This window comes from Prinia subflava, chromosome Z (genome assembly GCF_021018805.1).
Source record: "Prinia subflava isolate CZ2003 ecotype Zambia chromosome Z, Cam_Psub_1.2, whole genome shotgun sequence".
In the NCBI taxonomy this organism is placed as follows: domain Eukaryota; kingdom Metazoa; phylum Chordata; class Aves; order Passeriformes; family Cisticolidae; genus Prinia; species Prinia subflava.
The window spans coordinates 53,062,704-53,088,105 of NC_086283.1; the positions used below are offsets into that span (position 1 = coordinate 53,062,704).

A 25,402-nucleotide genomic window follows, 5' to 3' on the forward strand; every position below is an offset into this window, starting at 1 on the left:
GGGAGAGAGGAGACAGAGGGGAAAAGAGGGCGTTACCATCAGAGGTCAGGCAGCGCTGTCGACGTACCCAAGCACGCCTGGGCACATTTCCTGCCTGGGGACAGCACCCATGGTGAACAGACATGAGGTGAGGGGGGTCGGGCAGGAGGTCCAGAAGCCTGGAGAGGGTTATGAGAAGGATCATAGTGGTGGTCAGGCTAGGAGGCGGGCCGGGTTGCACACAGGTGACTCAGGCAAGGATGCAGAGATGAAGCAGGCAGGATGCTGGTCAAGGGACACAGAGGGGCAGGACAGATGCAAGGATGAGCAAGAGCCAGAGAGGGAAGGAGAACCAAAGGGCAGGACTCCAAAAGCAAGTTCAAAATCCCCCAAATACTCGAAAGGAGCAATCCCAAAGAACCCCTAAGACTTAGGGTGCAGATACTTTTTATGCCGCCAGCTCCTCCCCAAGCCTGCCTGCTGATAGGAGACCACTAGCCCAGTCCAGTGTCCCACTGCAGGCCATTGGTACAGACCTTTTCCCGTCTGACTGGAGAGTGTCTCTGGGGTGCAGCATCTTCAGTGTTCCCCTGCTGACTGCCTGCCCCATGTCAGATGGTGAGCAGGCAAATTCTCCTCACAGACTAGGCTTTCTTCCATCTTCTCCAGGCTCCCTCCTGGACATGGCACATGCACAGCTCCTCCTCTATGTGCCTCTGACAACTTTGTTGAGGCATGACAAAACTGAATTGACTCTCACACTTGTGTTTAGTCTGAATATACTTTCTTTTAATTTAAAAAATCATTGACATTTCTACTATCACAGTAAGCTCTTTCAAAAAGGCTGTGACCATTTTTCTTATAAACCCCATTATGTATTGAAAATCTACAAGGAGGTCTCCCTGCTGCCTTCTCTCTTCCAGACTTAACAACCTCAGCTCTTCCAGCTTTTCCTCATAGAGACGTTCCATCCCTCTAATATTTTTTTGGCTCTCCTCTGGACCAGCTTGAACAAGTGTGTGGGCCTGACAATTGGTCTGAACTTAGGCTTCAGGTTCTGCCAGTGTCTGTGTGAAAGGCAGGTGAGCGACTTTCTCATGTTAGCCTGAGAAATCTTAAGGAGGAAATCAAACAAACCTTGGGAAGTAAGAAACCATCCGCAGGTGGTGTTTTCCCAATGTGTTTACTGGAAAGAAATGTTTACTAAAGGGTGTAGACACTGAATAACCAATCATGTTCTTTGTACCGAACTACTCTATAAAAGTAGAGTTTAGAAGAATAAAGTTTGCTCTCATTTTTACCATCATGGAGAGTCATGTTGTTATTCCTGTGCCGTCCAAAAACCATAGCAACACAAGTGTAGGTCTTTCCTGTGCTGAGAACCCCAGACTTGGACAGAGAACTGTACCTGAGGTCTCATGAGAGCAAGTGAGGGAGAATTACCTCTTTTGAATTGGTAGTAACCCTGCTTTTGATACAGCCCATGCTGTGGTTGGCTATGCTGCATGCTTCTAATCTTTTCTCAGAAATAGTAATAATGTATATATAGAACCCAAAGCAGATTCTTTTCATCACCCGTGCTGACTTAAAAAAAAAAAAAAAATATTCAGACCATTTTGGAGCAGTGATTTATTTACCTGAGTATCCCATGTGTGTCAGAAGCCTGTAAAAGAGGCCTACCTACTTTTTTGTACTAGTCAACTGGACATGGCTAGGGTATAAGTCTGAGAATGTATCCTGATGATCAAAGACAAAAAATGCCAACAGGCATAACTTAATTTGTGTCAATGAATGCTCTCCCAGAATATGTTTGGGAATGGTTCCAGGCTACAGCACAAGATATTGGCTGTTTCCAGCAGACATTCACCTTTGAGGAGGAAACAAATGTTGTCTAGATGTAAACCATTACAACCTACTAGCTTAAGGGCTGAAAAAGATTTTTACTAGTTATAACTTTGATTTTCATAGTCTATGGTGAGTTTTTATTGTACAAATTGATTCAATTATTTTCAAAGCATAATAAAAGGAGATTAGTTTCTCTGTTTCTTACTTGTGTATCATGTCTCTGAACCATGCAGAGCATTCAAGAGTAAGTTAGGCTGAAACTTTGTAGAGTAAAACACATAGGAAGTTAGCTGCATATATGGTCTCATACTTATTATATTGCAAAAATTGCTACTATCTTTTGTATGCCTAGAATAACTCTAAGACATATAGTAAACTGTAAGTCATCACTATATATCTAAAGTGAGGATAGATCTTGTTCATCACTTTGTGTATTTAGCTTCATTTAATTTCTTATAATGTTTTCTTGACTAGTTTTAAGAGTTGGCAAAATTGTTCTGTAATTTCTTTTTTTAGCTGGTTTTAATTTTTACATGGATAGATAATTTTGAATTATCATATTACCTGATCATATTATCAATATCCCATTTTAAAAATAATTTGGGAATAAGATGTATAATACTACTTGTAGGATTTTAGTTAGGGTTCTTTGTGCCAGAAACTAACACTATCTTTGTTTTTTCTTTGTATTTTTAAACCTCATGTTAATATGAGAAAGAAATTTTCCCCTTAGCTCTTAGTAGTTTTGTTATGGGTCAGATTTGTTTCTTTTTACTTACAGATTTTTTGTTTTCCCCCATAAATTGCTGGGAAGCTAACTACTGAGTACTTATGGGTGCTAAAGTAAAACAAAGAAATGGTCAAAGCAGAGGAGTGTGGCCCCTGGCTACACCTTTTTTGGTCTCTAGGAATTTCTCTAGGAGGGGAAAGATACCACTAGTTTGGGGGCAGGTAAAGGACGGGGCTGGAGGCAGCTGCACTCTCTCGCTCTCATCATTGGAAGGAGGATGGCCAAGGTGCTCCTTACTGTGCAGAGAATTCCCTGTCACCACCGAAGTCCAGTCCTACCTAGGCATCTACCACCATTTGCTTGTGTGTCCAAAATTCTGAGCTCGCCTTCTCCTGCCGTGTTGGAGCGGGGCTGCCACTGTCCAGCCCTTGCTGCTTCTCCAGCACTGCTCGGGATCTTTTTGCTGTAGCCCCGCACCCCCTGCCTGCTGGGACATCCTGCAATTCCAGCCACCACCGTGGAGCTTCTGGTACATCTCACCCAGTGGTCCAGGACTAGTCCCACTAGTTTCTGCTCATCCCTGCTGTTCCAGCTTGGTGCTCCTCAGAATCCTGCAGGGGCATGGGATCAGACTGCCCTGGGGTGTTGTGAAGCAAAGTCTCTCTGCCATCCCATCTCATCTCAGCCAAGAAAGCTGTCACAAAGTTCCTGGTTCTGTTTAGTTGTCAATGCTGTAGTTGTTGTTTTGTTTGCCGTGTTATACATACTAGTAAAGAACTATCATTTCTATCCCCATACCTTTGCCTGAAAGCCCCCATAATTTCAAATTATAATAATTCAGAGGGAGAGGGTTTACATTCCCCATTCCAAGGGAGTCTCCACTTTCCCTGGCAGACACCTGCCTTCTAAACTAAGACAAATTTACATAGTTTTACATGAAGGGCTGGGAAACGTTTTTTAAGGGTTCCAAATATGAATTTGAGTTTAATTTGAACTCCTTCCTGGGACCAGGTTTGTGAATATAGTGTCTAATCTGCCAAGTCTGGCCCACTGACAGAGTAAGGAGAGTAATGTCTATGCTACTCTGTGACACTTCCGTAGGCCATGCAAAATCGGAGAAACCTTGTATCAAATAACAAATGAAATTCTGAGGGAAAAGAAACAGAGAGGTTCTTGAATTTTCTTGTAAATACAAGGTTTTCTTCCATGAACAGAAGAAGATCATAAAGATTGGTTCTCATGACAGTTTGAAACTGAAAGTTTTCAACCATGGTAATGAGAGCATGTATGTTTACTTTTCTAAAGATGTTTTCTGAAAATCAAGAGCCACTTAAACAGCATGTTTAATTCTAATAGGTGATGTATAAATATACTTGTTCAGTATTACTAGGAAAATGAAAACATGGTGGAGTTCGTAGTCCCATATAATCCATTCAACAGTGTCAGCATTTTCACCCCATAGAAGAAATTGGTTTAAAATAGTTCAAATGAACAAAGCAAAGCAAATAAAAATCCTTGATAATGATGTGTCAATGAGTAAAACTGAAACCCAGCATCTGCAGCAAAAATATCCCTAAATCAACCAAATCAACCAACCAAAAACAAACAAACAAACAAACAACAACAACAAAAACATCCCCAAACCAAACACAAAAATGCCTCCAAAAATATTTTTTTTAGAAATAAATAAATAGATTACCTTTTACAAGAGCTAAGGTATGTCTCAAGCATGTGCACAAGGAGAAGGAGAAAATACCAGTAGAAGAGTCAAGATACTCTTGAGAAAACTCAAGCTGGTATGACAAGATGATAAAAATTTGGAGGAGTGGGGTGCACAGCATGCTGATTGAAATAATTCTGAAAGTGGATAATACATCAACTATATATTCCCTTCTCCCTTTCATCCTGGAAGGAGTCACAGCCTCCTCTGAGGGTTTACACTGTGCCAAGTACACCCATGTCCCTGTGGGAGCTGTCTGGTGCCCAGCCATGCTGGGCTGACAGCTGACCAGAACTATGACAGCAGCTGGACTTGGGTTTGCAACTGGTGCATGTGCAGGTCATTATGTTTTCCACCTTTGGAAACCATTGAAGCAGGTGATTACAGAGACAGTAAAGAGGATTTTTGAAAGACCTCTAGTCTTTCATTATATTATAAAGGAGGATTTGAACAAAAAATGACTGGGTGAGAAGCTAGTCTTATTTTAAGTCCATGTACTGACAAGGCCAAAATCAAAATGGGCCACAGAAAAATGATATTGAATCATCTTTTTATACAGGAAGATCACCTTACTTAGCAACAAAAGTAAATTAAGCAAAAGACTGTTAGAATCCAGTGGCAAAAACTGAAATCCAAAATTTTGGCTCATAGGAGATTCAGCATATACATTATGCAGCATTTTTCTTATTTTCTTCTACATACTTCTAAACACAACACGTTCTTTCTACAACTTCATCTTTACTATGCATCTCTTAGAACATTACCCTTGCATTTTTTTTTTTTCACCAGAGATTGCACTGTCTTGTCCCTGAAGAAACAGGAGATAACATTTTTGGTTTATTGAGAGGCAAAAAGTAAAATGATTCTTTCATTCCTGATTTCCAGAGCACCATGATGGGAACAAGAACAAAAATAACTCAAAGTAGCTCACTAGACTGTTATCAGAACAAAAAGACAGTGGGTTTTGAAGGCTGTGATACTGATGAATTAGTTTAACAAGTCAACTGTAGCTTATTTCTCTGGTGGAGGCACGTCAGGTCAGAGGAGACAAGAAATCATACAAAGAAATAGAAGTCAATTTATGAATGTTTTCATTTTTCTTGTCTTTATATTGCATAATACCTGCCATATTTATAAATATATACAGAAATACATTTGCAGTGTGATCATGCATCTCCTCCCAGAGACGAAAATGTTATTCAATAGAGAATCTGACAGAGAAAGTGCTAGAGCACTTTAGCTGTATGTTTTAAGTGGCAAAATATATACACGTGTATGAAACATGCTTTCTCTAGGCTGGGATATACAGTTTTGAAGATAAGTGTACAATTTTATGCCTGGAGTTCAAAGTATTTATGCAATCTGTAGTATAAAATTATGTTATATAGTAATTAATACCCAGACAATCTCTATTATTTTTACATATAAACACTTCTAGTGTTTTTACCATGACACTTTTGGAAGCAGAAACTAAATCATAAAATTATTTGGGTTGGAAGGGACCCTAAAGATCATCTCACATCAACACCCTTGCCATGGGTAGGGACACCTTTCACTAGACCAGGTTGGTCAGAGCTTCATCCAACCTGTGCCAGCCTTGAGCACTTCTAGGGATGCGGCATCCACAGCTTCTCTGGGCAGCCTGTTCCACCTCCTCACCATCCTCACAGTAAAGAATCTATTACCAACACCTATTCTAAACCTTTCAATTTAAAACTGTCACCTTTTTCTTGTCACTCTCTCCCAGTATAAAACGTCCTGTTTTCTCCTTTTTATCCCCCCTTTAGGTACTGGACAGATGCAGCAAATTCTGCCTGAAGCCTTGTCTTCTCCACTATGAACAACACAACACTGAAAATATATTCTTATCCCTGATTTTGAAATGCTTCTAGGTATTTTCTTTCTTATCTACTAGAAGCCTCATAAAAGGAATTTAAACCTATGGATAATGACTCACACTTCTTTTAGATGGCATATAGGTAAACACTGCTGTTCATACTTATGCCAAGACTATGCTAATTACAAATATTTCATACCAAGGAGAACATCTATGATTAGAATACGGAGGCCTTCAAACCTCTTAAATGGTATGCTGCATAAAATAGCAGCCTTTTTTACTGTCCTGTCAAGTTTGCAATGAAGATTAAAGGGAAGATGTAGCTGTCATCTGAAGAAAATCTAGAAAATGGAAGAAATCTTACAGTATACCAGTAAAATTGTAATAATTACATTTATATTAACAACACATAGATGAAAAATCATTACAGGTACATATATCCTCTTAGAGCTACTGCTTTGTAGAGATCCATTTTCATCAGGCAACATGTTCGATGATAATTATTCAATGGTCTAACATCAAGAATAAAATAGAATATGTTGACACTCTTACTAAGGAAGATCTAGAAAATATAATCTACCAGAAAGGCATGTTCTCAAAGGCAGGAATGTTGTCTTGGAAAAGCAGCCCAGTGTACTGCAGTCAATTAATTCGGATCCTGCTATGACTGGCACTATTGAGCTGACTATGGACTGTGTGTGAAAGTTGACAATGGAAATCATAGTCCTCTTACCTTAGAATTTGAGATGTAAGACTTAGTGCACTATTCTGTATGGCTACTGTTGTATTAAAAGTACCATGGCTTAGCAGAAAAAAACCCTCCAAAACCTTGCTTTCCAGCTGGGCCTCAGAAATCAAAGGAGCTGGATGTGACTAGGCTTAATTCCTGGTTATAACCTACTTGGCACTATAATTCTGGTTGCACTCCCAGCTGCAGCAATAGTGTGGGTTACATCATTAAATTGGTCTCATTCACAATCTGATCATAAATTTACCAGTACTGTAGTTAAACATTTCACCACTACGTCTGGTTGAGTTCAATAGGAGCTTTCACAAACACAGATTTACCAACAGTGCAGCTTTTTGAGAAATAGATTATAAATTCTTTTATATTGCTGGTAATAAATTCACAAGACCTGCAAAATATAAATGTATAGTTCTATACAAAGGTGTTCCCAGATATGCTTCAACATGGTTGGAGGTACAAATCTTACCAAAGAGTCACCCCTGCTTTGTGCAGGAGAGAAAAGCAAATCCATCATTTTTTCTGTAAAGTAGCAGTCTTCTCATCCTCTACCACTAAGAATTTCAGATGACAATTTATACTTTTGGGAGAAGTGGAGATGTGACTCTAGTGCACTATTTTGTCACTGCCATCATAAAAGGCGTGGGGAAAGAAAATTTTTGTGTAAAAGGTATATAAAGAATAACAGGTTTACAGACTGTGGGTCTTCCATAAGGACTGAACAGGACCGTCACACCTTAGCATCCTTCCCTCTTTTCCCTGGTTGATTGCAGTGATAAAGGCCATCCAGCCTCCACTTGATACCCTATCACCTCTGCAGCATGACATCATGCCATGAGCCACACGCCTCGTGGCATATCTCATGGCTATGGGACTGATTTCCTAAAGCTATCAATCACAGTATCATTTTATAATCACACCAGGGATTACCACTGCCATCCAATCTAATGCACTCCCTTTGAGGTTTTTGGTGCTAAGGCTTCAGAGCCATGGCTCTAAAGGAATTTGAAGTTCACCCAAGTGTGCTGCAGTAGTCCATTTAATTTTATCCAGTTTAGCTGGGGTTTTTTTGTTTGTTTGTTGTTTTTGTGCTGGACATTAAGGTTTACATAATAGTAATTGAAATAGCAAAAGAATGTAAAAAATTATCAAAACAAGGCATGTATCTTATGCTTGAATACCAAAAAATTGTATGCTTTGTGTTCTATTTTGGTAGGAAAATGTACGTGAACTATGTCACTTTCTAAAAATTGTATCAGTCTTCACTACTTTGTATCTTCAATAATTTTTAAAGATGCATTAATGATAGACAAAATCAATATTCCTGACATTAACTTCGACTCAAATTTCAAATTGAATTTGAATTTCAAATGTCTGTCCTAACATTTGGGTATAGTGGGTATCAAGTAACACACAGCTGCCAAATTACCAGCACTACCTAACTTACTTGGCATATTTTTGCATAAGACATACAGTAATGGAAATCCTCTCACATTTTTTCAGCAGGCCCTGAAGACAGAAATCCCGTTTTAATTTCAATAAGTGTTTTCTTTCTTGTCCAACATATTTTCAAATGAAATAGACAACATAGGCACAGTTTTCTCAAAGATCACTTTCACAGTTGAAGAAGTTTTAAGAAGACTGCATATAATTGACAACACAGTCTTTGCTGTTTTTACCAATGTGATTCTATCCATTTCAATTATACCAGCTTAGAACTGAAATGGCAAATTGCACCCTCTGGAAACTACAGAATAAAGTAAAAAGTGTTTCAGTGCCACTGTTATATTAAACTCTTTTCTTATTTCTGCTTCACCTACACTTAAATGACTCATGTTTTTGAGTAACCTCAGCTTTCTTGCCTCTCAGTGAGAGGCTCAGGACCCAAGGCAAGGGGACTCAAATAATTTTTATTTTCTTTTCTTAAAGGGACAAACAGTCATAATAATGAAATCTGTAACTTCATGATTATATTTGTTTCCCTCAAGCACCACTCAAAACCTGTATGCTACTAAGAGAGAAATATTCAAAATATTTGGTGTTGTTTTGCTTTTTTTCCCTTAAGGTAAATTCCTGCCAAGAATTTCTAGTTAAATATTGTTGAAAGTATCTAGCCTTATGGGTATTTGTACTGCATGAATAATTGTTGTCAGGCTATTTCATCGTTAGTTACAAATATCAGTATTATCTGATCCTATGCACACATACGTAATTCTCTCATCCACAGCGTGTGCCTCCATAACTTACTTATCACTGATAAATGTAAGCATGAAAACCTTGTATTCATCTCGAAAATGTCCTAAGGCACTCCTGGTTGAGCACACACATTCTGCATAAAAGGAATCTGAACTATGTGTGACAATTAATTATCTGGAAACAAGAGCCATGAATAGTTCAGAAAACCTAATAATTGCTTATTTAAATTAAGTTAGAAAAACATAATGATCTAAGTTATACATGCTCGTCTTGAATTACTTGAGAAATGAAATCTTGCAAACGTAACCGATATATTGTGACACCAGAGCTACATTTTCGTTTATACTGAATTTCTTCTCTATTTTGTGTTAGTCATCAAAATGGAAGACAAATATGTTTTCAGTGTAATTGGAAAATAAATCCCAAATTATGCACCAGATATAAAATTTGGCAACCTGTAGTAAATTTTCTTACTTACACTTTTATTTCACATCCTTCAGAAAAGTGCAGAAAAGTTAATCATTAGGAAATTGCAAGAAAAATGGAGAAAATAAATTACTGAGTTCTTTGATACCTGCAGAAACTACTTCATTTGCTCACATCCTATTTTGTTTTTTGGAGAGTATTATGGATGGTATATAAATAGATTGCACAAATAATAACAACCTTCAAATATAAGAAAAATATAATGGCTTCCTTTTTAATGTTCTGGTCCACATTTTGTTGGTATGAAATAATCACACTTATAAACAAGAACATATACTTCACAGACTATTATCAGTGGTGTTGCCTATGCAGTTTTTACTCCTTAAGAAGATTAATCTAAGTTTTATCAAAATGTTGGTTTTCACCTGATCTCCCAGCAGGGGAGAAGGCAGCTCAGGGTCTTCTATCAGGGAACACCCACAATGCACATCACCTGTGTTTCTGTTTCAAAGATCCTATTGCTCCCTGTTTCAATTTACAAAAATACACCTTCTATCCAATATAAAATGAAAAATCCTCCAGATTACAAGACTTGTCATTCAGAGTTCCACTAGTAATGAACTAACAAGGTTTAATGAAGCTTTAGCCTTTGGAGAAGCAGGCTATAGTGGACTTCCCTAAACTGAAAGGGTGCTCTCCCACTGCAGTGACTGAATTTCTCTAGGTGAGGCTTAGAACAAACCATGCTTTGTTCCATTGAATGGGCTTTTGAGTGGCATGTAGCTGTGACACAAACATTGTGGTATCCTGCCTGCTATTCATGGCCATGTCAGTGAATTTCTGATGATAGCTGATTGTTTGATTTTGCCACTGACAGGAAGGTACAGCAGTGACCTTTTATCCAATGAACTACAGGGCAGGAAAAAGGGAGAAATCACACCTCACTTTTTCTTTTTTTTCTTTTCTTTTTTTTTTTTTTTCAGCTGTATCTCAAGGGTTTTTAATACTGCAAGGGAATTTGCTAGATTTATTGTGTTAACTTCAACTGACACAATATGCTAGGTAACACATGATAATGTATCCTAAGGAAAACAGAATATATCACAAGATATCACAGAATCATAAAATGGCCTGCATTGGAAGGAACCCTAAAAATCATCTTGTTCTAAACCCACTGCCATGGGCAAAGACACCTTCCACTATACCAAGTTGCTCAGAGCTCCATCCAACCTGGTCATGAAAACTACCAGTGATGGAGATCCCCAGATTCTCTGGCCAACCTGTTCCAGAGCCTCAGAATACTCACAGCTAAGATTTTTTTTTCTAATAGCTAATCTAAATCTACTATCTTTCTATTTATAGCAATTATAGGTCTTGTCCTGAGTATGTCTTTGTAAATAGTTTCTCTCCATCTTTCCTGTAGGCTCCCTCAGTTTACTGGAAGGCTGCAATTAGGCCACTGTCTTGGTCTGGAAAGACAAGAATCTGTCAGGGAAAGTTGGAGTTCCCCTTGGAATGGAGAATGTAGAATGTAACCCCCCCCTCCAAATTATTACAATTTTGCAATTAGGAGCTTTCAGGCAAAAATATGGGAATACAAATAACAGTTTTTACTAGGAATATTAAAAATACAAATGCAGTAGTACAAAAAAACAAACAAGCAAACAAAGAAAAGTCCTATAAAACCCTGACAGAGTCAGAGCTAGAGTCTGACACCCTGTTGGTCAGGATGTTGGAAGCAGTCCAAATAAATCTTCCTGGAATAAGAGATGTTGTTCTGTGGAGTAGAGATGACCTTGTAGAAAAGGGTCCAATGATGGCAAGATGGGTCCGATCTTCTTCCGGGAATCCAGTGGAAAAGAGGATGCTTGTTGTTCCTAAATCTCAGTTTTTATCTTGGTAGGAATGGCTGGCTCCCCCTCGCACTGGGTGAAGCATCTCACAATGGGATGATGTCATGTGTCATGTCACTGGTAAACATTAATGGCCAATTAACAGAAGATATCCCCCCTGGGGATGGACAGTGGTGGAAGAGATAAGAAACACTGCCCCACATGGTTTTAACAGCTGGCCTATTATCAGAAGGCATCTGCCCTCCCTCCCTGGAGTTACAAGAGATACAAGAGATAAAGGAAAAAGAAATCTCCCCAACTGGTTTCAACAGATGAAATAGAATACACATATTTTTTTGTTACATGACCCAAGACAGCCACCCAAAGCCTTTTCCATTCCAGTCTGAACAATATCAATTCTCTTAGCCTTTTCTCACAGGAAAATGCTCCATGCCTCTAATCAGCTCAGTCTCAAGCGTGGACTTGCTTGTTGGGGTGCTCACTAAGAGCCGACGGGCTCTATCACCAGCTAGCCCAGATACAGCGACAGACGTCGGCAAGGCTCAGACCGCAGGCAGCGCAAGCAGGGCTGACTCCTGTGGGTTCTTGTCCTAAAGGGCTCTCGTGTGAGCGATGGAAATTCAACAGGCAGTGGAACGAAAGGAGGAGACAAATCCAGACAAACAGAGGGTTTATTACAAACACCTCCTCAGCCCGGGACTGTTCGGGGGGAGAGGGGTGCGGTGGGTTTTTGTCATGGGCGAGTCGGGGGGGGCAAAGGGAGTGGTCAGCCACTGATAGCCAACCAGGGCAAGTTGCTAGGGGACCCGGGGGTAGGAGAACATAACGCGGACTAATCAGGAGAGAGTGGGAGGGGGTTTACAAAGGCGGGAAAAAAATAACAGGCTGCAAACCAAATGTCACATAACAGGTGCAGGTGCAGACAGAAATCATGTGAGTTAGACAAAGGAACAATCAGGGGGGTAGGGTACAGAGAACCAGACGAGTACAAAAATATATAAAGCATAACAGATTAAATTAACACACTGCCACATCTCTCCCTTTTCTTTTTACTAAAATGAACGAAACTGAGGGTGGTCCGGCAGATGCTCAGAGTCCAGGTAACATTTGGCGAATCAAGTCTGTTGAATTGGCCACTGATCATCTGGGAGGTTTTCGCCGTCACCTTCTTCTTCAAGCTCCTCTTCAAGCTCCTTCAACTCGTCTTCAGGAGCCGTGGCCATGGCGACCCGAGCAGCAGCCAGAGAGGGGGCAGATGTGGAACTTAAAACTAACTTAATCACCAATCTCCTGATTAGTCCGAAAGCAAGACAAACAATTAAAATAATAAATAAAATCAACAGACATGTTTTTAAAATGGGCCCGGCCCATCCTGATAGGCCCCAACCTTTAAAAATGTTGCTCATCCAATCACCTGTCTCTCTTTTGATGTCACTGATCATATCTTGAATCTGTGCAGTGAGTTTTCAAGTGCTCTCAGCCCGAGTCAACAGATTAAAACAACACAGACCCTCAAACTCCTCACACGTGTGATCGTGGAGAAGTAAGAGGTAGTCTATAGCTGCCCGATTTTGGAGGGTGGCTTGCCTCGTTATTTCCTCATCCTGCAGGAGGTTGAATAGGGTTCTGGAGGTTAAATTCGCTTGTTTTGCCACCCAACATTCTAAATGTCCTAATTCCCCCATTGCCCTAGCAATGGAGACCCATGGGGCAAATTTCGTGATTGCGACCTCTTTAGTTTTGCTCCAATGAATAATTTCCGAGTCGCAATCCGGGTCCAATTTTTTAAGGTCTCTTTTGGAGACTGCCAATCCATGTGCACCACTTTGTCTCTTTTGCTTTTCTTTCCTATCCGTAATTTGCGTCTTGTTGGGTGTGAACAGCCCTACTTTTCCTAGGGTGCACGGACCTCCAGAAAGACGAGAGGGGATACCTGCCCAAGCCCGATCTCCGCAGATCAGAAAGACTCCCTCGGGTAACCTTTTGGGGTGGTTGTGAATTGGAGGGGGAAGAACTCCCTTGGCCAACCTCTCGCACCACGAGTGGGCTCTGTCCAGCACCTTAGATTGAATAATGTGCTTGGTGCAGTTGTCTAAAGCATCGGCTGAATTGGTAAGATGAATGCAGGCGGGAGATGTAGTCGCTCCGAGGAGCTCCAGCTCTCGGGGTTCCTCTCTCATATTTGGCAGTGAAAGCATAAAATTCCTCCAGCCAATAAGAGGATTAACCCAGGGGATCTTACTGATGCAGCGGGCACAATGGAGAAGTCTTTCGGGCATTTCCCACTGTTTAAAGGGAGCCCCCATGAGGCACGTGGACATCGGGTCTGAGGCCGATGCTTGATTGTGACAGATGTGATCCTGTCCCATGGATTCTGCGAGCAGAGCCCACACGTTGGCTCGCGGCTGTGGGACGATCCAAGCTTGAGTGAGTATTAGCAGCTTGGTCAGGAAGAGCACGGTTGGGAGGCTTAGCATCCTGGGTCTGGGTCTGAAAAACAAAACTGGGGGGCCAAAAATTATTAATTTGGGTCACAAAAATAGGTAAAGGGCAGGTCATGGTCCCATTCCCACGGGATGGGAAGAGAGGGTCTGGAGGAGACTCGCCTTCGACGGCGGAATGCCGCCGAAGCCACCTGCGGGACACTGTCGTCACGCTCCCTCTTCCTTTTAAAAAATGGTTTTACCCATTTGGCAGGTACCCATTTGATCCCGGTAGGCGTGAGGACACAGGCGTACCCACGCCCCCACGTCACCAGGTCAAATGGACCCTCCACCTTCCCTGACTCAGGCGATCTCACCAGCACCGGGGGCTTGGGATCGAACTGCCACTCCTTGTTGCACCCAAAGTGTGTGGTAATGGGCAGATTGGGACTTTCGAAGGAGCAATTTAGAAAATTGATCACATAAAGGGCTCAGGCCAATCTGATTGCCGGCGGCTCCACCTTTAACACCTGTTGCTGTTGTTTAAGGACCCTCTTGATCTCTTGGTGGGTCCTCTCTATGATTGCTTGGCCTGTGGGGGAGTGGGGGATGCCTGTCTTGTGCTCCACTCCCCATTGCTGCAGGAAGCCAGCAAATTCCTTGGACTTGTACGCAGGGCCGTTGTCTGTTTTGATCCCCTTGGGGATGCCCATGAATGAGAAGGCCTGAACAAAGTGTTGGATACCATGTTCAGCCTTCTCGCCTGCGTGCGCAGAGGCATAGACAGTGCTAGAGAAGGTATCAACGGAGACGTGAACGTACTTCAGTCTCCCAAATGATGGAATGTGGGTGACATCTGTCTGCCAGAGTTCACAGCTCTCCAACCCGCGAGGGTTGACTCCGGCATGCAGGGTAGGCACAGCGTGGGACTGGCAGGAAGGACACGAGCCGAAGATTGCCTTAGCTTGTTGACACGTAAGGTTAAAACATCTAACCAAGCTAGGCGCGTTCTGGTGGAACAGCTGATGGCTGAGCTTGGCCTGCTCAAAAACGTCAGGCAACGGGGCTATCGCTACAGGGGCAGCAAGAGCGTCAGCCCTCCTGTTACCCTCAGCAATAAACCCTGGCAAATCAGTATGCGAGCTGGTATGCATCACATAAAACGGTTGCTCTCGGTGGGAGACAAGTTTGACCAATTTCGAGAGCTGCTCATACAGAGCTGTGTTGGACACCTCTTGTAAAATTGCCTGATCTGCTCTAGATACCACCCCTGCTACGTATGCGGAGTCGGTTACAATATTGAGAGGTCCAGGGAATCTCTCAAGTGCCCTGACGACAGCGGCCAACTTGGCTATTTGAGGTGAACCCTCAACTACTTCAATGTCTGCCTCCCACTGCTGAGTTTCAGGGTCCTCCCAAGTCATTACCGACTTGTGAGAACTCCCGGACGCGTCAGTAAAAACTGTCAGCGCATCGAGAGGTCTCCTGCTCTGGACACTCCTTAAAGCCAATTTAAATGTTACTTCTGAATTAAATAGTTTGTGGGCCAGCCAATGAATTGAAATTTGGCCTGTAAAGGAATCTAGAGCGAATTGAAGTGCTTCATTTTCCTGAAGCAGGTGGTCCAACATGGGTTTAGTCATTTGGCCCGTTGACAGCCCTATTGGCATGTGAATACATTCGAAGTTGCATCCTGCCAAATCTTTCATCCACGTTCTTTCTTTGCGGATGAGCTCAGCCATGAGCTCTTGTGGGTGTGTCATTCTCTTGGGCCGGTGGTGGCTGAGAAAGACCCATTCTATAATAAGAAGAGGGTCCTTTCTGCCTTGGCCCTTGGTGTTGTGTGCTGATGTTTTTGTGCCTGTGTCCCATTGAGAAATGATCCCATGTAGATGTGGCAGCTTACCCAGGATGATGAAACGAAAGGGAAGCTCAGGAATCACATCTATGTGTCTGTCGCGATGTCATTGCCTGCTGGACCTTCTCCAATGCTGCTTTTGCCTCTGCGGTAAGCACCCTAGGAGAACTGAGCTCCTCTCCCCCTTTCAATAAATTGAAAAGAGGGGCTAGATCCTCGGTGGTCAGACCTAGGCAGGGCCTTACGCAATTCAAGGCACCGCAAAGATGATGGGCGTCTGCAAGGGTACGGACATCTGTCCGAATTTCCAATTTTTGAGGCACAATGGTCCTCTTACCAATCTCCAGGCCCAGGTACTTCCAGGGTGGCATCATTTGGATCTTATCTTTTTGCAGCTTGAACCCTGCAGCAACTAACGAATTGGTTACAAGGTCAAGCGCTCGCGTAAGTTCATCTTCGGTCGGCGCGTAAAAGAGGATGTCATCCATATAGTGGTGGATGACAACCCCCTCCGCGGCTGCGCGCACAGGGGACAGCAAGGAAGAAACATACTGCTGACACATCACTGGAGAGTTCTTCGTCCCTTGGGGAAGCACCGTCCAGTGGTACCTCTTCCTTGGGGCCGCTCGGTTGATGGAAGGAACCGAGAAGGCGAAACGCGGGGCATCGTCCGGGTGTAGAGGAATTTGGAAAAAGCAATCTTTTATGTCAATTACAGCCAGATTCCAATTTCGTGGAAGCATGGTTGGGGAAGGCATCCCAGGTTGGAGAGACCCCATATCTTCAATAACCTCATTAATTTGCCGGCGGTCGTGGAGGAGGCGCCATCGTTTTTTGTCACTCTTTCGAATAACAAAAACAGGCGAGTTCCATGGAGAATTGGTCTCCACGATGTGACCTTTAGCTAATTGCTCCTTCACGAGCTCCTCAAGCGCCTGTAGTTTTTCTTTTGTTAGCAGCCACTGCTCGACCCAGACTGGTTTATCCGTTGTCCAATTCAGCTTCAGGGTCGGGCACTTTTCAGTAGCCGCTGCCCAAAAATTTTGCGAGGGGTCAAGAATGTCAATTGTGACCCCCCACTGGGCCATGAGGTCTCTTCCAAGCAGGGGTTCCTGGTAATCTAAAACAAAAGGACGGATGGCAGCCAATTGTCCTTTTGGTCCCTTAATTTTTACCACGCTTTTTGACTGTTTAGCCGATTGGAACCCTCCTACACCCCGGATCTGTCCGTCCACGTCCTCTAGGGCCCAGTGCGATGGCCATTCCGCGGTCGGAATAATTGTCACGTCTGCCCCTGTGTCAAAAAGAAGATCTTTATCTATTGACTCATCTCCCACAGTGAGTGTACGTCGCACCAAGGGCTTACGGGTGGAAATGTGATGTACAGCATTCACAGTAAAGGTAAGATGTTCTGGGTCACCATATGGGATTGCTTGTGCGATGACCTGGCCCTTGGGTAAAAATGTGGGCGGATGAGTGCAGCACAGCCAGAGAATGAGGGCCCTGGGGTTGTTGTGAAGTGTCCCCGGGACTACCTCAATCTCCTGCGGAGTATATTTGCAATCACCGACGACGATGAACTTACCTTCGCCCGTCATTGGCCACCGATGTAACTTCCTTGGGTCTGTGGTGATGAAATGAAAGTCCCTATCCATCAGGTGCAATGGTCTGGTGAGATGCAACCTGTAGGGTTCAAAAAAGGAAGAGGTGATGAGAATAGGTTTTGCTATGTCATGTTCAGGTGATGTCGAGTCCGATATAAAATGTCCATCCAATTGACCCCCTTTGGAGTTCCCTGCCCGGTCCACCCGATTGGGGTCGTCACGCTGGGTGGACCCGCGCTCCCCCTTCAGTTTTTTGTTGTCCGTGGGAAGGCACCGGCGTTCCCAGAGGTGTCTGTTGAGTCCATTGTTGTGAAGGTCTGTTAGGGCAGTTCGCAGTCCAGTGTCCTTCCTCTTTACAAAAGAAGCAGCGACCAGGGCAGTTGCCGAAGGAGGGTTGCTGCTGAGGCGGATGATGTTGAGGCTGTTGGGATGTGTCTGCAGCACGCACTGTCTTGGGCGGAAAAGTTGCCTGGGAGGGTGGTGGTGGGTTCCTCTGGGCAAGGAAGGGCACCTTCATCTGGCACACCTGGAGCATGGACTGGAGAGTGCGGGGCGGATCTAGGGGAAGACCCAAAATTGCCTGTCTACACAGGTCATTAGCATTGACAAAGACAAGCTCCCCTATAATACCTTCCCGTGCACTCTCTGTCTTAACCTGAACTTCCACTGCTCTGGTGAGCCGCTCTACGAAAGCAACAAACGACTCAGAAGGTCCCTGCCTAATGGTGGTATAGGGTGGTGATGGTGCGTCTGGCTGCAAACAAAAGAAAGCCTTGCAGGCTATATCTTTTATAACAGAGAGGACTGCCGAGGGTATTAGGGCTGCCTGGGACTCAGGGGAAACATAGGAACCTTCACCAGCAAGCAACTCAAGGGAGACAGGATTGCCCTGTTCATCGATGGCTGGGAAGGGTAACTGAGGCATAGCCTCTTGCAGGGCCTGTTTGAATGCTGCCTCCCAGAGCTTAAACTCTGTGCCATTCATTAGGCAAGAGAAAAGCTGCCGGAGGTCTGCTGGAACAACATAGACACCTGCGAGATCAGCAGTGAGGAGGCCACGGAAGTAGGGACTCTCCCTGCCATATTCCTTGTGCGCCTTGCATAAATCCCGAATGATGCTTTGGGAAAAAGCATGCCAATTGGGTTTTGGTGTGTCACCACCACGTGTTCTGCGGTAGGTGACAGGCGCAGCAGAGAGAGTGACCTCTGGCTCACCCTCGCTCATTTCTTCTTGTTCCCAACCGTGGGAACCGGAAATGAGGGCGTGGGAAAATTGCTGGCAAGATGGCGTCCTTCCGGGGCGGGGAGAGGGACTCGGCCCCGCCTCAGGGGCGTGTCAAGGGGCAGGGCGAGTGGGCGGGACCTTTGGGGAGGAGGGAGGGGTCCGGGAAGGGACTATGGGAGGGGCGGAGGGAGGAGCTGAGGGAAGGAAGGGGTTGGAGGAAAGAAAGGGGTTCAGGGGATGGGGGAAGGGTGGTGGCCACGTGGAGGAGTGGACGCCATTAGGTGGATCACAGCCGCCATTTGATGGTCGGTGTGACGCACTTAAATTAAACTGAACCTTGGGTTTGCAACTCGGGGAGGCAGGGGGGAGGAAAGGTCCTCGATCAGCTTGGCCAGAGCTTCTCGAGGAGTCCCCAGCAGTCTGTCCAAGACTGCTGAGGCTCAGGGGCTGGGAATTTTTCGGAGAGCCTGGGCTAGCAACCCTCTGGGTCGCAGCTCTCTTTAAAATTCCCCTTCTTGGGGCAGAGGGACTGGGACTGGGGTGAGGAGAAACTGGGGCAGGCTGAGTTTTCAGAGAGCTTTTCTGCACTCCATTATTCGTTGCCGTCATCTTTAATTGCAAAACTAAAAAAGCTAATTTCTGTGTGTCCTGGTCCCCAGCGTTTCCTAATTGTAATAGTTTCTTTTCCACCAGCTCCCAAAACTGGGAGCTGCAGACCATTGACTGGGACACCCTCGGGTAGTGCAGAAAAACCCATCTGACCAGCTTTTTTAAACAATCCTTAGAAAACCTAACTTTATTAGCTTCAAGCAGTTCAATGCAAACGTAAAACACTCCTTTCTGGGAAGCAGACAGAGAAGCACCCATTCTGCCTGCGTCGTTTCTGGAGCCAGCGAACGTAAAATCACAACGAAGAAAAGAAACCGCCGCCGTGCACCTTTTTAAACTGGTGGAACCACGCGCTCGACCGCCGCTGCAAAAAGCCGGCGCACGGTGCGAAACCGAAGTGGACTGGCCGGCGAAAACCAACCCCAGCCGGCAGCCCCGCGAGCCCGCACTCGCACACAAATAAAAAATTTTAAAACAACTAGGGAACGAAAAACCGCCAGGGGAAACGAACCCGGGGCAGGGGGCCGAAAAACCCGATCTCCGGGGATCGCGCGACCGCATCCTGGGGGGGTCTGTCCCACCAAGGCTGCCACAAGGGGAACCCTCATCCCCACCAACCCGCCCCGCGGTCTAGGGGGGTCTACTTACCTGAGAACCCCTGGCATGGGTGCTACAGAACGGCTCCAAAAATCCACTGCCAGGAGGAGGACCGTCTTCGGAGTGCGGCGGAGACAGCTACCCTCCCCTCCCCGGGGAGCACTTCTCCGCGGAGGCTTCTCAGACCCGAGGCGGCGCGGCGGCCAGGGATTAATTCAGGTGGGCTCGGCTCTTCGCCGGTGCCCACCAATCCTCTCCATGGGGTCCTTAAAGGCGCTGAGAGCTCCTTTTTAGGGCCGCGCGGTGGGCGCCGAAATGCTGTCAGGGTGCTCACTAAGAGCCGACGGGCTCTATCACCGGCTAGCCCAGATACAGCGACAGACGTCAGAAAGGCTCAGACCGCAGGCAGCGCAAGCAGGGCTGACTCCTGTGGGTTCTTGTCCTAAAGGGCTCTCGTGTGAGCGATGGAAATTCAACAGGCAATGGAACGAAAGGAGGAGACAAATCCAGACGAACAGAGGGTTTATTACAAACACCTCCTCAGCCCGGGACCGTCCGGGGAGCGGAGGGTGCAGTGGGTTTTTGTCATGGGCGAGTCGGGGGGGGCAAAGGGAGTGGTCAGCCACTGATAGCCAACCAGGGCAAGTTGCTAGGGGACCCGGGGGTAGGAGAACATAACGCGGACTAATCAGGAGAGAGTGGGAGGGGGTTTACAAAGGCGGGAAAAAAATAACAGGCTGCAAACCAAATGTCACATAACAGGTGCAGGTGCAGACAGAAATCATGTGAGTTAGACAAAGGAACAATCAGGGGGGTAGGGTACAGAGAACCAGATGAGTACAAAAATATATAAAGCATAACAGATTAAATTAACACACTGCCACACTTGCTCACAAAGTTCCATTCTCCACAAAGTCAATTTTTTTTCTCCTTTTTTTCCCACAGTTCTCTTAGACTGTTATATACAAAAGGGTGAACTTGATCTATGTAAACAACTGAGTCAAGACCCAGGGGTTTGCAGCTTGCTGTTCTTATCTTATGCCAGACTTCCCTTTCATTCTGCCTGCCCGGTCATGACTACTCCAGCATGTGGGCAGTTTTTTAGACGCTCTGTACAAAGACTCAGGACCGATGATTTGATACACGTAGTTGCAATAGGTTTAACAACATGTTGACAGTGTAAAGTTGCAACAAACATTTGTGATTAAGTGCTGGATTTAGTTTTAGATATTACACATTTGCACATAAGAGTGCAATACAGATCCATGCAGAAAAAATACAAAATTTACTACTTAAGTGCAAAACATCTGTATAAGGGAAACGGTAAAATTTGATGCTTTTCAAACTTTTTATGGCGTCTGTACGTGTTCTTAAAGGATGGATGTGCATGAAAAACAGAGAGACACAAAGATTTTTAGATTGCTTAGTGCCCCTTCTATGGCTTGGCCCTCAGAATATGAAATCTTAGGCAAAATTCACTGCTTTAAAAGAAATTAGGTCTGAAGTAAAAATATGTACGGTAAGGTAACCCATCAAATGATGAAGTGGATGAATCCTGAAAGAAAAACAAACCTTGGCTAGCACGGTTTTTCAGAATTCAAACCCCTACACTTTGGTTAGATCTGATGTTCAATCAAAAAGGAAAAATAGAGGATTTGTATTTCTGAGGTATCTATAAACTTCATTTAACACAAGAGGAAACTAAGAGGCAAAACCCAGTATTTTAGATGAATCTTAGTTTTGAGTGTCTCCTGTGTTGAGTACTCATATGCAATAAACTCCACTGATAAAAAGCTGTCCCCCACAGAATATTTTAGATTACATAACAATTTTAAGGTGGAGCTGGGAATAAATCTCTGTCTACCAAACCAATCCTGAAGTGCAAGCTGATACTCCTTCTGGGAGGCTTAAAACTATGTCATACTGACATTTTTGATTTCCTATTCACACTCTGGTATCTGTTCCTGGAGACTCCAACCTGAAATCCAGGCTAAAATTGATGTATCTTAAGGATGAACTTTTAAAAAGTTTTTTGAGAAGTCATTTTGCTGTTGTCCTTTACTTTTGATGCAATTTTCTTAAAGAGTTTATTTAGACCCATTTTTAATATGTAAGCAATACCAAAATAAGTCAAAAGGTAACTTAAACAACTTTCTTCCCAGAATAAGGTACAGAATAAAGTCTTCTTTACACAAAATTATTTGCAGACAGCTTCTGCTGCCCTCAGTATTACCAGCTCTTACTAATCCTGTTTTATTGTTGTAATACTTATAATTAATATGCATGATAAAAATACAAATTTGTATTAAATAATGCATAATAAATACAAATAATTAAAATCAAAGCATTGCATTTCATATATTTATTCACAAATATATTTACTATTCCACTTTGTAAAATTTGTATAAGACTCATGCAATAAGTAAGAATTGTTACCTGGTGCTTATGACTTTAGAAACTGAGAAAAACATATTAACATACTATAGAAAAATATAAAATTATTTAAGTACATAAAATGCTTTTATATTTTACTATATACAAATACATACTATTTATTTTAGTATATATAAAAACATTATGTATTATACACAATATAAGTCAAAATGGAACATATAGCAAAATGTTAAAGTATATTAAAAATATTTCTGTATATAATTGTCCTATACAATTTTTCTCACACAGAAATGTTTATCAGAGTCCATCTTCTGTCTTTAATCTTCCTAAAATACTAACTTTAAGATTTTCAATTATTTTCTTTTGCAGTGTTATCTGCAAAATAATAGTAAAATCCAGTTTTTCCTGAATCCTCAGTCTTTTGATTTTACTTTAAAATACATTAACTAGCAACAAATGAGGGTATATGATCTTAACAAATGGTGTAAAAATACTAATCCATTAAAATGCTTACATTTAAAATTCAAACAGTTTGAAATAATCTGATGAATTGATGACACTTCACTTGTCAGAGAAGTGTTATCAAAATTCTGACAGCACCAGCAACTCTGTCCATCCACTAATCAGACCCAAGTTTCAGTGCAACAAGAAAAAAGTACAATAAAAAAGAAATATTTTCACCTGGGTGTGGCGGGGGTAGACAACTTAAATTTTATAGATTTTCAGCTGAGAGTAATGATGCTGAGAAATTTCCCCAAACTCAACTTCTGACAAAAATCTGTGAGGCAGAGTTGAGGGCAGACATTGCTCAAACACACTGAAAGTATCTTTCAAAATTGCGAAAGTACAACTTAAATATTGGCAACCAACAACACAGATGTTAATTTTTTTAACCATAGTGGCAACGTCTGATGCAGGTAATAGAGGATTAGAGATCATAAATATTTGCAAAGCCTTTTAACAACAGGAGAATTCTGCTCCTATTGTTGAAGGAGATATAGTCACCTGCAGTGACACTTCAATTTTGTCCTTACTGGGCTGATGAGTAGGTCATCTAATTGTGCAGTTCAAGGTATTGATTTCACAGACACTTAAAGTATCAATTTGGCTTCAGGCACTGTTAGGAGTTCTGTAGGTATGCAACATCTCTGTAGTGGACACTCTAACATCAGAAGGAATTGTGTGATAACACCTCCTCCACACAGCATTAATGTTTTTGCAACATTACTTTAGTGTGCTTTTACCTGCACAATGTGTTTTAATCAGTGTGTTTGTTTCATTTCTTCTAGCTGGTAATGAAATTTCACTCACACAGAGGTGATATTGGAGATAAAACAAGCTACAAAACAGTTCTCTTGTCAGAAGAAACACACTTGTCAGTGACAATCTCACTCTGGTTTTTGCGATTTATTTAATGATATGAATGAAAAAACAAATCTACAACTAACAAAAGTGTGAATATTTCTCAAGAATTCTTTTGCTTGTAGAAAATGTTCCCCACCAAAGATGTAGATGGGTGTCAGCTACTAGACTTCCTCTTGAAAATCAGTGCAAGCAATGTGCCAAGTGAATGGCAGCACAATGACATATGAGGATCCAAGGCAGCTCTCAAGTTTGTTCAGGGGTCTTCTCAGATCATAATTTCACCAAATTACCAGAAAAACTATTCTTAGGGTTGTTCTTACAACCCAGGAGTACTGGAGTGACAGTATTAAGGAAACAGCTCAAGGAAATAAAGTTATCTGCATGTTTTTGTTCATTTAAGTATATATGTGTTTACATTAATTTCTCATTTGTCTCCACCTCCTTATTTTATTTATCATAAAACAAATCTGAGTTTTTTCAGATGCTGTTGTTTTAGTAGCCTGCAGCAAAGCTACTAAACCAGCATTTATTATTATTATTATTAAGGCTTCTAGGTTTTATCTGCATAGCTCAATATTTTCATCAGTACATTAACAAAGATTTTTAAAAAAAACTCAAGATATTTCATTCAATCCCTTCCCAACTATGAATTAACCTATGAATGCTTTGAGAAGAACAAATGCCAACATTAAAACCAGAATAAATTAAAAATTTACTTCATTTGGACCCTCGGCAAAATTCTCAGTGACTGATGACTGCCAGCTTCATGGTAAGAGGCACAAGACAAACGATCATCACTATTTTACAGGTTATTTTTAGAATATGCATATATAAACAAACACTGCAGATATGCATACTTTATTGCCCCTTGTATTATGACTCAAATTACAATCAGCAACGCAGGACTGTAGAAAAAAGTAGAAAGGTGAGGACATGATGAAGAGACACAGCCTGTGGAATTACCAGAGTTATTTATAAATTCAGTGCAAAGAAAAGCATGATCTTTGCTTAAAGTAATCACTGGGTAAAACCATTGAGCCAATGAATTTTAAAAGACATATGGAGTTTCTTGCCCCCAGGATAATCAGAAGCTCACATGTGCAGAAACAGCTTAAACTTACAAACTACAGAGAGATTTTTCATCTTCCAATGGTATTTCCTTCTTTATTAAATTTATAACCAATGTAATTTCCCTAACTTCTCTGTATTCTTAAACAGCATGGTGTTGGATAAAATACACTGTGGATTTTGATACCACAGGTGACCCAGTAGCTACCTAAGTACTTTCCAGGAGTCATTGGACGAGAATGTGTAGAGTTCAAACAATGGGAAAATAATTGGAAAAACACATCCACTATGGTAAATTAATGCAACTCATGAAAAGTTAAAGACCATTTGCAATTGTGTTCCTCCAATTCTTTCCTCAAATTAACAGAGGGATCTATGGTGATGCGTTTTTCATCATTTTTGTCCCTTGAATGGTTTGCTCTGTAACCTCCCCCTCTCCTGCCTTATGTTGTTAAATTGATCCCAGCTACATTCCTTGAACTCCTCCGTTGTTCCTCCTGCCCTCGCCCTTGTCCAACCTACTCTGCCAGTCATTCCCACTATGGGTTCAAGTTACCCCCTGCCCCCTGTGTTCCCACTGATCACTGTGTTTGTGCCGTCCCCTGAGACCTCCCTGTTTATAATCGTTACGAAAGAATTCTTAGTGAGTGTGGATGCTCCAAAGGCTGTCCCTGTGTGGCTGCCGTGGCCCGAGATGTGGCGGGGTTATGTCTCCAGAACTCCTGAGACTGCTGCGGCTGCCGCAGCCCTGCCGGACCCGCTGCCGGACCCCTGCCGCCACAGGCGGGGCCCTGCCCTGGGGATGCCTCGGCAGCCGCTGGAGCCACTGCAGCTGCTGGTGTCACTGCCCCTGCCCCTCGGGAAGCGGCGGCGCTGCCCACCGGCCGGGAGCCGGGGGGGAGTGCCGAGCGTGGTTCTGTGGGGCTCT

At 43.0% G+C, this 25,402-nt stretch overlaps 1 pseudogene; it reads left to right on the forward strand.

Moving 5' to 3' along the window:
* The first annotated feature begins 4,570 nt into the window (after nucleotides 1-4,570).
* LOC134564525 (dnaJ homolog subfamily C member 15-like) lies at nucleotides 4,571-4,883 on the forward strand (annotated as a pseudogene).
* The last annotated feature ends 20,519 nt before the right edge of the window (nucleotides 4,884-25,402 follow it).